The following is a 13,548-nucleotide window of genomic DNA, read 5'->3' as shown; positions in this document are numbered from 1 at the left end:
GTCTTCTATGCTTTCACATATTTTACTCTAAGGGTTCTCTAGATTGCTATTGATAATTAAATAGCTGGCGAATTGAGGATCTTTATCTCCACACAATGTGTTGGTAATATCTCAAAATGGCAAAAAAACCTCATCTTTATTTTTTTGGTATGGGGTTTCTGAAGGTAGAAAGTACTATCACCAAAGAATGTAGTAATTCCTATTGGCTTAAATATTATTTACATTTTAGTTAGTTCTTTCCGTTTATATTTAGTTATTGGTAATTGATATGAATGCAAGACAGGAATTTATAATGATTTTTCAGTGTATAGTTTTTGTATGGTTGGGTAGTCTTAAGGTCTTTCATGTACAAGCTAATTGTAGGAGAGAAAAATTGACACTTAATATTTTATATATATATATATATATATATATATATATATATATATATATATATATATATATATGAAAGCTATAGTCTGACCATATTCCTTTGAGTCATTTCTCTATAAGTGTATACATATTGCATACATGTAATAGTGAATTATTTAGTACTAAATATCTTCAAAAAGTCCTTTGATGACTATGTGGTTTTTATTTTAATTTTGAAAAGTGTTGTTATTTAAAATAATATATTAAAATCACTATGGCATTTGATAAGTGGATATAACAACTAATTTAATAAGCTCAAACAAGCAAGATCATATTGTGATACGGTTATTTGTTTTTAATAATATCCGTGTAACACACAGTCTATATTAAGATTAAGGAGCTAAAATAAATTTCTAACCCAATGTGATGTGTGAACATATCGACCGAAAGTTGAGTTTTCGTAGCTGTCAAGTATGTACAATTACTTGATAGTAGCCACTTTTGGGGTCTTATGTATTTGTTTGTGTAGTCGATTTCTTTCAATATTTTTTGTTTCTTTGATCTTTTAGCAATAAATTTTTTTATGTTCTATTCTAGCTTTGTGGCTAGAAGATGGGGATATTATTTACTTTCAAAAATCCCTTCGGAAGTTAGACAATGAACAATATTGTTTTCTAGAGGTTCCTTCATCCTTTGGAGTACGTTCACAATAATTATCAGGTTTGTGTTGCATCATCTTATTGTGATATAAGCCCCCGAGTATAAAAGATTGTATATTGTTTGAAGAAATGATCAGTAATGAGGCAACAACTATATATACCATAGAAAGATGTTAGTCTGTAATAAGATTGATATATATATATATATATATATATATATAAAATCTGCAATATGTGTCTTAAAGCTATGTTGATCGGATGGACAAAGAGATACCAAAGGTATACCACATTGCAAAATTTTGGAAAGTAAAACATGTAGTCCTTTTATGTTTTAAAATCCTTAAGTTAAATTTTTATTATATAATTTGGTTAGATGAGGGCTTGATTTAGACTATAGGTGGCGTTGATACGTGGAAAAATTATAATCCTGATGACTTCAAGGACCAGTCAGATGCATTATATAATACTCAAAGTCAATAGTGATTTTGAAGAAGTATATGTGGTTAAATGTCAAATTTTTATTTTATTTCTAGCAATTATCTTTTGTCACGAACAAGATGTTTTTCATAATGTTTATATTTCTGGTGTAAAACAATTTTTTATTTCTATTTCATAGGTATAAGTGCTTGAAAATACATCATTCGAAATCAAGAATATTGAACACCCAACTTATTTCAAATTGTGTAGATTCGGAAGCCTCATGATGATGGTGCATTAGGCAATTAGAAAATTGAATTGTGGGCATCACTAAGATATTTAAGGTGAATTCAAATTTTTTGCGGTTCAACTTCATTCATGTTGTTATGTAATTTCTTAATATGTTAGCATTATTCAACGTGATCAGAAATTAAAGCTAAGATTATTACAATGATCTCTTTCCGCTCTTTTTTTCTTTGAAACAATCCGCGCATCGCGCGAGTACGTATATTAATAAATATATGATATAGATAAAGTTTTACCATCCATTGACTTCACAGCAATGGAGAAAATTCCGTCTGCTTCGGCAACTCCATGTATATTATCACTAGGAATCCGTGAAACCCTCTTTTTGGGAAGAAAAAAACATTCTAATTTTTCTTGCATTGCTTTGTACCTATTTACTTTTAACACGTATATCTCTAAAAATAAATTTTTCATAATTATATTTTTATCTTCTAAAACTTTTCAATTAAAATTTTATTATTAAATATTTTTATTTAAATTATGAAGGAAACCTTAACATTTAAAACTTTATAGTTGTCATGTAATTAATGATTCCCTAATATTTAATAGTTCCTCCGTTTCAATTTATGTGAACCTACTTCCTCCAATCCCATATTACTTGTCCACTTTCCATTTTACACTCCCTCTAAAAACTCATAAATAAAAGTATATTTTTACTACATTACCCTTATCTCTCTCTAATTAATTGCATTCTAATCAATATTGATTATTTTAAAAAACAATTAATGTTAAAGGCAAAGTAGGAAAAACTTAATTTATTCTATCTTGATTTTGTAAATTGACAAGTATTTTGGACGGATATTTATAGTAATGTGGACAATTAATATGGGACGGAGGGGGTATTTCTTTATTAGTCCGTTTCAATTTACGTTAACTTATTTCTTTATTAGTCCGTGTCCAAAAGAATGACTCATTTCTATGCAATGATTTATAGCTACACAAAATATATGTGACTCATTTAACACCACAAGCTTAAAATTCTTCTATTCTTTCTTATACTTCATGTCCAATCAAATAGGTTCACATACATTCAAACAGAGTGAGCATCTGATGTCAACTAAGACGTCTTTGACAACAAGAATTTGGAAGAAATGTTAAATAAGAATTTATTTTTCACTTAACCGAAAAAAAAATGTCTATTTCTTTTTATAATTCTTCAGATGCAAATTGCAATGATTGTTTTTCCCAACTATATATTTCTTCTTCTGGACCCCACTAAGACGTCTTGGGCTCGTTTGGTACAAGAGATAAGGGATAATTAATCCCGAGATTAAATTTGAAATGAGTTTATTCTATATTTGATTGGGATAAAATCATGATATAATTAATCCCGAGATTAGTTGTTCCGTAATTGTAGTGTTAGTTTGAGTGGTGGATAACAATCCCGGATAACTTGTTCTAACCAAACTAATGGCTTTAGCCGCATAATTTTTTTAATCAAAACAATGGAATTTTAATTTTGTACTTCTTTTTATTTTTTTAGATGTAATTTTTTTTTTTTTTTAATTTTCACTGTGTTTTTGTCCCTTTTTCCGGCCTTTGGAAGAAATGTTAAATAAGAATTTATTTTTCACTTAACCGAAAAAAAATGTCTATTTTTTTTAATAATTCTTCAGATGCAAATTGCAATGATTGTTTTTCCCAACTATATATTTTTTCTTCTGGACCCCACTAAGACGTCTTGGGCTCGTTTGGTACAAGAGATAAGGGATAATTAATCCCGAGATTAAATTTGAGATGGGTTTATCCCACGTTTGGTTGGGATAAAGTCGTGATATAATTAATCCCGAGATTAGTTATTCCGTAATTGTAGTGTTAGCTTTATGGGTGGGATAACAATCCCGGGATAACTTGTTCCCCAACCAAACTAATGGCTTTAGCCGCATAATTTTTTTAATCAAAACAATGGAATTTTAATTTTGTACTTCTTTTTATTTTTTTAGATGTAATTATTATTTTTTATTTTCACTCTGTTTTTGTCCTTTTTTCCGGCCAAACTTTATAAATAAATAGCTAGATCTCTATTATTTCTAGCCACAAAAAAAAAAGTCATATCCAAAATAATGGAATTCCAAATGTGTATTTCTTTTGTATTTCTTCTTTTAATACAATGACAATTATATTCAACTTCGTATTTCTTCTTTTTTTAGATCAATTTTATGTTAAAAATTTGACGTAAATTTCATTTCTTCTTGCTAAATAATCTTTTTACCTAAATCATGATAATACCATTACTTTACTATATTATGATATCATGCAACTTTAGGAGGCCAAACAAATGACGTTGTTTCTAGGATTGTATCATAAAAGGAATTTTTAAGCTGAGAGTCTTAAGTCACGCCCGTCCATAAAATGGGTCATATTTTCCATCCTTTTGCCCTAATTAGCGTACGTTGTACTTACATAATTCGAAAACGAGGTCATTTCTCCTATTTCTCTTCTTCAATTCAGCTAAACCTGTCAATTGGGCCAGGCCGGGCCATGTAAATTCGGGTCACATGTAACCGGTTCCGGGCCGGGCCATAGGTTAACTTTATTTTAACCATCAAGCTTCCCAAAGTTTCCGGTCGGTTTTAATTATTTTTAAAAAAAAATCTAATACTAAAATTTATTAAGTTTGATACTTTAAAAATCTATTATGCCAACTTTATTTTAACCATCAAGTTTCTTAAATTATTCTTTTGACCCTATTTTCAATCTATAAAGTCCATATTACGTCATTAAATTCCCTAACGCTCCTCTATCCCTAAATTTCCTACTCATCTAAATCTCTCTCTCTCTCTCTTCCAACTTCCAAGTTCAAGTTTCAAAATTTAAATTTAATGGATAGTGACAATCCTCCTCCTCTAGCTCAAGGAGTGCATCTGTGTGGAGGTATTATGATAAATTAGAAGAAGATGCGGTTTGATGTAGAATTTGTCTACGAACTATGAACCATAGGTCCGGACAGGGATATGGACCGGGCGATACTTTGGTCCGTCAATTGGGTCAGAAACACCCCAAATGCATATGCAACTCTTTGTTAGAATTTGAATTTTAAGCTTTCAAGGTTCAAGTTTCAAGACTCAACTTTCAAGTTTCAAGTTTGTATGTTTTCATTTTGCAATATTAGTTTGTTTGTTTTGATTTGATTTTGCAATATAAGTCGTTCAAGTTTGTATGTTTGGAATTTGCAGTGTTATCAGTTTAAGTTTGAAATTTTATTTTAAATTATCGATGTAGTCTTGCATCACACTCTCAATGTTTTATAATATTTGACACTTATATTTAAATGAATTAAAAATTTAAAAAAGAAGAACTCATTTTTGGGGTTTGGCCATTTGCCCAAAGCCTATTCTTGTTTAAATAGCCGTTGGGAATCTTCATTCCAACAACATATACAAGATATACACGAATATACAATCAGCATCTACAAGATATACACAAATATACAAACAACATATACAAGACATACACAAAGTCATAAATATCCAAACAAGATATACAAGTCGTTTTTGGAGTTTTTGATAATATCTCAATCACAAATATACATGGTATTTTTTCAACTGCAAAATATTTTCCAATCAAAAGGTCACAAAATGACTAAATAAATTTACATCGTATTTCTAAAAAATAATATTATACCAGGTTTTATATCATTATAATCTATGTTAAATTATACTATGTATAAAGTACATCAGTGTGCCTCTAAAAATGAATTATACTATGTATATATAATATTATACCTCAATAAAATATAATATAATTAAATTATACCATGTATGTTAATACATTAGTAAATAGAATACCTCTAAAAATTGTCAGGTATATATAATGATTAATTGAATACTATTAAGTTTTAGTTACATAGCAACTAAGAGAATAAAGAGAATGACTCCTTGCTTATCATTGCTTCCCCTCTTACGTCTCTTCTCATAATCTTATCACATTATTCAAATCACATTAATCTTAGTTCATCAACCTTACTTCTAATCCCCGAGAGAACTTAACTTAACCCTCGACTCATTTCTATATCCTCAAGTAATTTCAACCTAACTCTCAAACTCATTCTGAACCCATCTTATAACCCTCCTTTATTTACAACTATTATTAACCTTTCATTCTTCGAGCTTACACTTGTGTATCTTACTAATCATAGCACTTTTTATATATATACCGATCATAATCAATTTTAACAAAAGTTGGCGTTAACCTCCTCGTAATTTGTACTACCCACCGTAATAAGAACTAAATTCAACAAGCCTTACGGTGCCAACAATCAAAAATATATCAAATATGCCTCACGGACCATAATCATATTACAACACCCTATACATACCCGTACAAATACTTTTTCACAATGGCATTCTCAATTCGATAAGAAGCATACCTTTCTATACCGTAATCCTTAACCATGCCAGTACTTACCTCAAAATAGAAATCATTAATCATCGGAGAACTTACCTTTCTTACGAGCAATTCCAATTTCGTAATCATATTCGCACTTTACAATCACTTAATCAAAATTCAAATCTTAAAGTTACGGCAAGGATTCAAGGCCTATAACACGGCTCTATAGCACAATCTATGATCTCGAATGAAGGAAACCATCCTAGATCCCACGTAGCCTCCTCGTTCAAGCGTGGTCGACAACACACCCATGAACAAGACTCTACTTCCGACACGACTTTGCAAAAACCCCTAGGAACAAGCGCTTTTGATACACTTGTCACGCCAATGTGGTAGGGCACGGGCACCCGACTCTCGAGTCGAGCGAACCCTTAGACATTCACTCTATCAAAACCGTCATTTCAAAACTTTAAGAACATAAAACTTTTCCAAATAGAAATCACATCTTTCTAACGATTATGAAAACTTTCAATCAAATAAGTACTTTAAATCAATTTAAATTATCTAAAATACATACTCTTTTTAAACAAACCGAATCACTTTGTCGACATCTCGACAAACACACCATTATGACTCGCTTCGTAGAAGTCTTTAAGAAGTAAATCGAACATTATAGTCGTACGTGGGCCCCGATATACCCATAATCACACATATTTATCCATGACCGGCCACAGCTCCGTAATGAGGTGGAGTTTGCCAATCCCAACACGTCCAAGCATCCTAGATATACACTTAACTCGCGACAATCCGGGGCCGCGGGCATGAACGCAGTATTCTCAGTGCAAAAGTACGATCAATTCGAAAAATGTACCGAGTATGTAAGGTGGTAACAAATCATAATCATAATTTGAATTAGGAGAGAAAAATGGCACAATCTAACTCACTGCGCCTTTATTTGGAAAAACATAAATGCACAATAAAAGTCTCAAAACAATATTTAAGTAAAATAATGCATCCAACACACATGCCGCTTCCGACATGTATAATGTAATTTGTCCCTTCTTACGACCTTTTTCCGGCTAGTATCACAATAGTCCCTTCGGAAGGCCGCACAACAATGATGGCCTTCGGCAGCTCACTTCGCTTAATATCACCATCATATCAACACAAAACTCAATACACAAATATCAATTTCAATTCATATCATAAGTCACTAATCAATTCATCACAATCCGGGCTTATTAGCCTTAGTCTTTCATAAGTTATCAAATTTGTATCTCACTAGACTTAGGAGGACATACTTCCAAGTTTGAGGGTAGAATTGTTATGAAATTCTTACTACTTATATTCTACTCAATTTCATCTTATTGCCCTACCCAAGGAATAAATGATCATATCAATACAAAGGGATGATACTATGGAACGTAAACATAAATCGTAAATGAAATAGAGTAGTAAAATCTTGCACCCCCTTCGAAGTGGTTTTGAAAATCAAACTTTATGTTTCCTTTAGGATAAAACTCATTTCCTCAGAATCATTAGTAAAACCATATACACAGCCTCAACTTGGAACCTTACGGGTGTTCCTTCGGAATAGATAGAGTACAATATCAATAAGCCATCATAAGAAACATTTAGACCTTACTCGTCTAAGAATGGAATCATATGGGTAGTATTATAGAATGAATAACAACAAGAATCATGCCAAAGGAAGAAAGGTTTGCCTTTACATACCCTTGTCGCCTTCCTAACCATTATTCGAGCCTCAAACATCATCAATTTGTTATCAATACCAAATATATAGACTATCAACTCATACCATACTTTATAACTTAGTTCTTAACTAATTGATATTTTATTGATATTTAGATAGCATTTCCTTTCTATTCTGAACAATCCCAATACCTCAATTCAGCTAACAAACCATCAATATCAACATTAACAATAATACCCAATAATTATCCATAATAATCTAACTAAATCCACCAAAGAATCCATCCAAATCAACACCTAAGCCCCAACGCCTTAATACAACATATACGACAATTACATCAACATTTCCAACATTCTAATCCGCCAAATCTATCAATAAACATGTAAATAACATCATAGACAACTTAAACATACCTTATGTAGTCCATAACCACGAAAATCGACACCATCCAAAGCCAATTTAAGTTCAAAACGATGACAACAACTTTTTTCTTCGTTTCACTCTTCACGAGCCCGGATTCGGGGCCTCAAACTTGATCAAAGCCTCACTTTCTCTCTCTAACCTTCCTCCTCTCTCTCTAACCTTCCATAAGCTTTATGAACCTTATATCATATTATCATGCTGTTTATGACATGTTTGTAGTCTATTTATAGTGACCAAGGGCGGTGGAGTGGTCCTGCCACGTCCACCACGTGTCGCCCCTACCGCGCTAACGCCTTTGTTCAATAAAATAGTCATATCTTCCGGATTCCGATATTGAATAAATTCCCACGACCTATGGTTGGAAAGATATTTCAATTATCTACAACTTTCATATTGAGAGTTTTCCCAAATGACCAAATAATGATGGGTTTATGGCCTCCCGAAGTCAAATCACCCGAAAACGTAACTTAAAAACATCTTTTTGGAGGGTTTACACTTGGAATTGGATCAAGGGTCCTTCTTGAGTTGTGTTTAACTTCACATATATTTTCCATATAACTTGTCATATATCCTTTATAAAAACCCCATCATGTGGGCCCCACCTTTACCACGGTTACTTAGGGCTATATATCTTTTAATGTATCATTCCAATCATATTGTACGAATTCTAAATATCATACTCATGCTATCCTCTCGTGCTAATATAGTAGAATTTCATCCTTTATAATTGTAATATTTGCTCCTCCTTGAGCTCACATTAAGCCGTCTGCAGCCTTAGTAACGCGAAATTTTCTGGGGTGTAACAATATAGGTGTACAAACACTATATAGTAATGTATAACGGTGTGACATTATTGCAACAAAAATCGGCTATGCGAGTGTATATTAAAAATATGGCCATGTGGGTGCAAATACTGTGTTGGGCTGTATACGTTTGTAAATTCCAGTACTTCATAAAAAACATGCCTCGTGTGACACATATAGAATATGAGAAGTTTATGTGATTCCTGTTAATCAAATTATGATCTGTTTGCAGAAAGTAAAGAATAGTATGTTTATTTCGAGCCCACAAAAAATTGTGTTTCCTTAAAGAATTTAATCCCCTCACAGTTGCCAAAGGTTTGGATTAATTCTTCCCAGGTTAGAACGAAATTCTATTCTACAATACTGGCAATAGAAATTGCAGATTTTAGCGAACACAACAAATGGTAGCAATCACACGACACTTATTGATTTCTGGTTTGAAAAGAATGCAGTATGAGGGGAAAGGAAAAATGCGTTTTTCAGAAAGCAAAAAATTTGTCAGTTTTTGTTTTCGGTGTCTAAAAATGAGGCGAAGCCTTTGAAAATTTAAAGCCCGTTATTTTTTGAGCGCGAAACAGTGTGAAAGTGACCGTTGGTCATAGTTATGTGAAGGAGATTCGGATTCCGATGGAAATATTTAATTAATTTTTAAATTCCGCGTGAATTAATAATGTCAGGATTAAATAGTAAATAACGAAAATGGAAATAAAATTAATTTGGTCCAAAAAGATTATCAATCAATCAGATCATCAGACCAAATCTAAATCTAAATCCGAAGCCGAGCCGAGCGATGACGACGGCGCGAGGGGTGGTCCTCTTCTCAACCCTTTATGAGCTAGAGAATGTGTTGCTTAATATAAGCACACACATAACACTTTCAATCACCAACGCGGGGAGAAGTGCTCACTTGAAAGGTTATTTTTCAAACTTTAATTTCCCTCCACTTTTGTTTCGCTCCATTTTTCCAATTCATATTTCACCTTTGAAGTCCCTCACTTAATGCATTTGTCAGGACTTTAAACTCAACAATCCCCCACATGAACGGGGAATGACCATATGAAATATGAATTAAAAAAAAATCAGGTGATTACAGTATGATTAACCGTATCCGGGTAAGTATGTTTCCCTTTGAACTTTTCGTAGTGAACATACATCGGATATACTTGATCAATCGGTAGATTTGATTTTTGAACCATCGAGCTTTAATGTATATCTAGACAACATATGTCACACTTAACCCTTAACCATTCCCGTCTCATTGTTATGTTCATTTCAGCCTTGAACACCGCCGATTTCAAGGTGTAGACAACTGGCCTTACTCTAATTCTCTTTGAAGCGGCTTCCACTTCACACTCACATAGGTGATTCCTAAACTTTTCATCCTGTAGATACACAATTTGACATCCTCCGTATCAAACTTAGAAACCATTAGAAAGCCTTTGCGCTTTATCCTTGTTCCTGAACATTGTCTTATCATGAGAATGATTGAGTTTGACGACAATGTTGAACCGTCATTCATAACTTTGTTTGATCTCCTTGAACCCAGATCCCGGGATTTCAAATTTCGGCCTAGGTGGAGTTACCATTATTATGACTTGTTCTTGGCCATAATCCCATTCCCTTTGATGATTTATCAACCGCCTCTCTAGTTAGGCCTTTCGTAAAGCTGGATCCGACACATTATTCTTTGACTTACATAGTCAATTGTGATAATTCCATCCACAGAGTAATTGTCTAATCTGGTATTATGTCTTTGTCATATGTGACGAGATTTTTCGTTATACATGACGCTTCTAGCCCTTCCTATCGTACCTTGACTATCACAATGTACGACATATAAAGCACTGTTTAGGCCAAAACGGAATGTCTTCCAAGAAATTTCGTAGCTATTCAGCCTTCCTCTGTACTTTATCCAAAGCTAAATTCCGACTCCATCAGAGCGAGCGACATACATGTTCCGTGGGATGATTCCCAAGACATCGCTCCTCATTAATGGTGAAAACGTATCCGCTTGTGGATTTAACTTCGTATGATCCGGTGATCCAATTTGCATCACGATATCCTTCAATCATCACAGGATATTTATTATAGTGCAAAGCATAGTCGGCGTGTTTTTTAAATACCCCAAAACTTTTTTCATTGCCATCCAATGAGTTTGGTTAGGATTACTTGTGTAACGACTCAATTTACTTATTGCACAAGCTCATTCCGGTCGTGTGCAGCGCTCATAATGTATATCAAACTTCCCAACACTCAGCATAGTCTAATCGTAGACTTTGCTTTGACCTTGGTTCTTTGTAAGAGCAGGTCACCACGTCAATCGTGAGTCTTTGCAACTTTAAACTCCGCATACTTGAATTTTTTCAAGTACCATCTTAGCATAGCGAGAGTTTGTGATAAATGCGACTTGTGGAGTCTCTATGGATTTTAATTTGCACTAAATCTAATTCCTAAGTCTTTCATATCAAACTCCGTTGTAAGCATACGTTAGTGAGCATTTACGTTTAACGTCTTTGCTCATTATCAAGAGAGAATACAATATATATACAGCAAACAACAGAGACTAAATGATTGGTTCGGTTTTAATGTAAAGTTTACATTTATCACATTCATTATATTTTATCCGGATACAATAAACTTTCAAGCCGTACTCAGGGCGTGCTTTAAAACCCCAATTTATTTGAGGCCTAAGTCTAATTTATTCTCACCGATTATCTTCGAGAAAAGGGCCATGGGGTCCCCTATTTTATGGGGGAGTAGGCCTAAAATGGTCCCTTTAATTACTTATCGGTTTTAGTCCTTTAACTATCCAAACTATCAAATTTAGTCTCCCAATCATTTTTCGACAAATATGCGATAAACTCATAAACCTTCGTAGATTAATCGAGAACCATTCTCGACTCTTCTAGTATTTCTCTCTCCCCGCTTCTTTTCCTTAGGTTCTTTTTTCCTCAACTTTTTTTCCCCAAGTTCTCTCTCCCTTTTTAAAAAATTTCCTTTAAAAAAACCCGTCCGTCGGTTTGTTAAAAAAAAAAAAAAAAAAATGCGGCCATTTTTTTTTTTTTTTTGAAAATTAAAGAATAAAAGGGAAATAAGTCAAACCCGGATGTTCCCTTGAAAAAGGGGTTTACCACTAGACCCCCAAAATTTTTTTTTTCAAAACTAACATTGATTTAATTTATTTTTTTTTCCTTAAAACCCAAAAAACCCCTCTCCGCTTTTTTTTTAAAAAAAAAAAAATAAAAAACCAAATTCCCCCTTTATTATAGAAAAAAATAAACAAATAATTATATTTTTCCCAGGAAAAAAAAATATTAAATTTTTTTTTTTAAAAAAAAAAATTTTTATTAAAAAACCAAAAACGTCTTTTTCCGCTTTTTCACGTTTTTTTCCGCCCTTTTTTACCATTTTTAGTAGTGTTTAAAAAAATGGTTCAATTTTTTCCCCGAGTTTGTCTTTTCAAATTTTAGAGCCCAAAGGGGAAAAATTTCGAATGTTTTTTTTTTTTAATTTTTTTTTAACAAGAGAATTTGAAAAAGAAAGGAGAAAAATAGGTCCAGAATTTTTTAAGATTAATCTGAAGGTTTATGATTTTTGGTTTTATAAAAAAAGACAAAATTTGAAATTTTTTGGAAGAAAGGACAAACCGGGGAAGAAGGGATTTTTTAGACCCCCCTTAGATAAGGGATTTTTATGGCCTTTTTCGATTATCTTAAAATTTATCCTTTCGTGGAACATAATATAACCTGAACAATCGAAGCCCTTTGGTTGTCCTTTCTTCACTTAGGTTTCTCCCTGAGCTTTAACAAAACAAGAAAAAGATGAGATGGTATGATTTATTCCGATCCCCATCTCGGGGGGGAAACATGGAATTGCAAAGGATTTCATAATTTTCGGAAATTTGAAATAACGGTAGTTTATCCTTCGACGCCAAAAGGGGAGGGGAGGGGAACCCGAGAGATACCGGGGAGGGCGGGGCGAGGTCAAAGGGTTCTCCCGGGGGAAAACAAGATTAGGTACGGGCCCGCTTTTTCGAGTACATCCCGGAGAAGAGGGGGAACCAAAAAAACTTTAACAAACGAAAAACGGTTAACTCCCACTATCCGATAGATCGATATTCCTTTTGGGGTGATGGAAACGAATCCTTTCTGACTTCCCAAAAAAGGGGGAAACCCCCAAAAAAAAAATCCGCTAATGGAATTTTGAATCTCGAACGGGCCCCTCAAAAATCACAAAAGGTAGGAGATCAAAAAAAGGGGAAAAGATGGAAAAACCCTTGATGTTTTAGAAAGATACTTGAGATGAATGATCAAAAATTTTTGCATCACGATAAAAATTCACAATTAAAAGGTCGGTGATGGTTAAATAATTCAATTTTAAAAATATGTTTGAAGGGTTGATCCTCCTTTCAAAGCTACTAATTTGTAGAGGGTCTAAAGGGAAATAAAAAATTTTAGGGGCCAAAAAAACGCAAAAATCCCTAAAAGTCGCATAATGTTTTTTAAAGGGGCTTTCCTTCCCAAAAACCCCGTTCAAATTTTTTGTG

Source organism: Lycium ferocissimum, chromosome 2, assembly GCF_029784015.1.
Source record: "Lycium ferocissimum isolate CSIRO_LF1 chromosome 2, AGI_CSIRO_Lferr_CH_V1, whole genome shotgun sequence".
NCBI lineage: Eukaryota > Viridiplantae > Streptophyta > Magnoliopsida > Solanales > Solanaceae > Lycium > Lycium ferocissimum.
The sequence above is the reverse complement of the archived record's forward strand: the minus strand, read 5'-3'. Positions refer to the sequence as shown.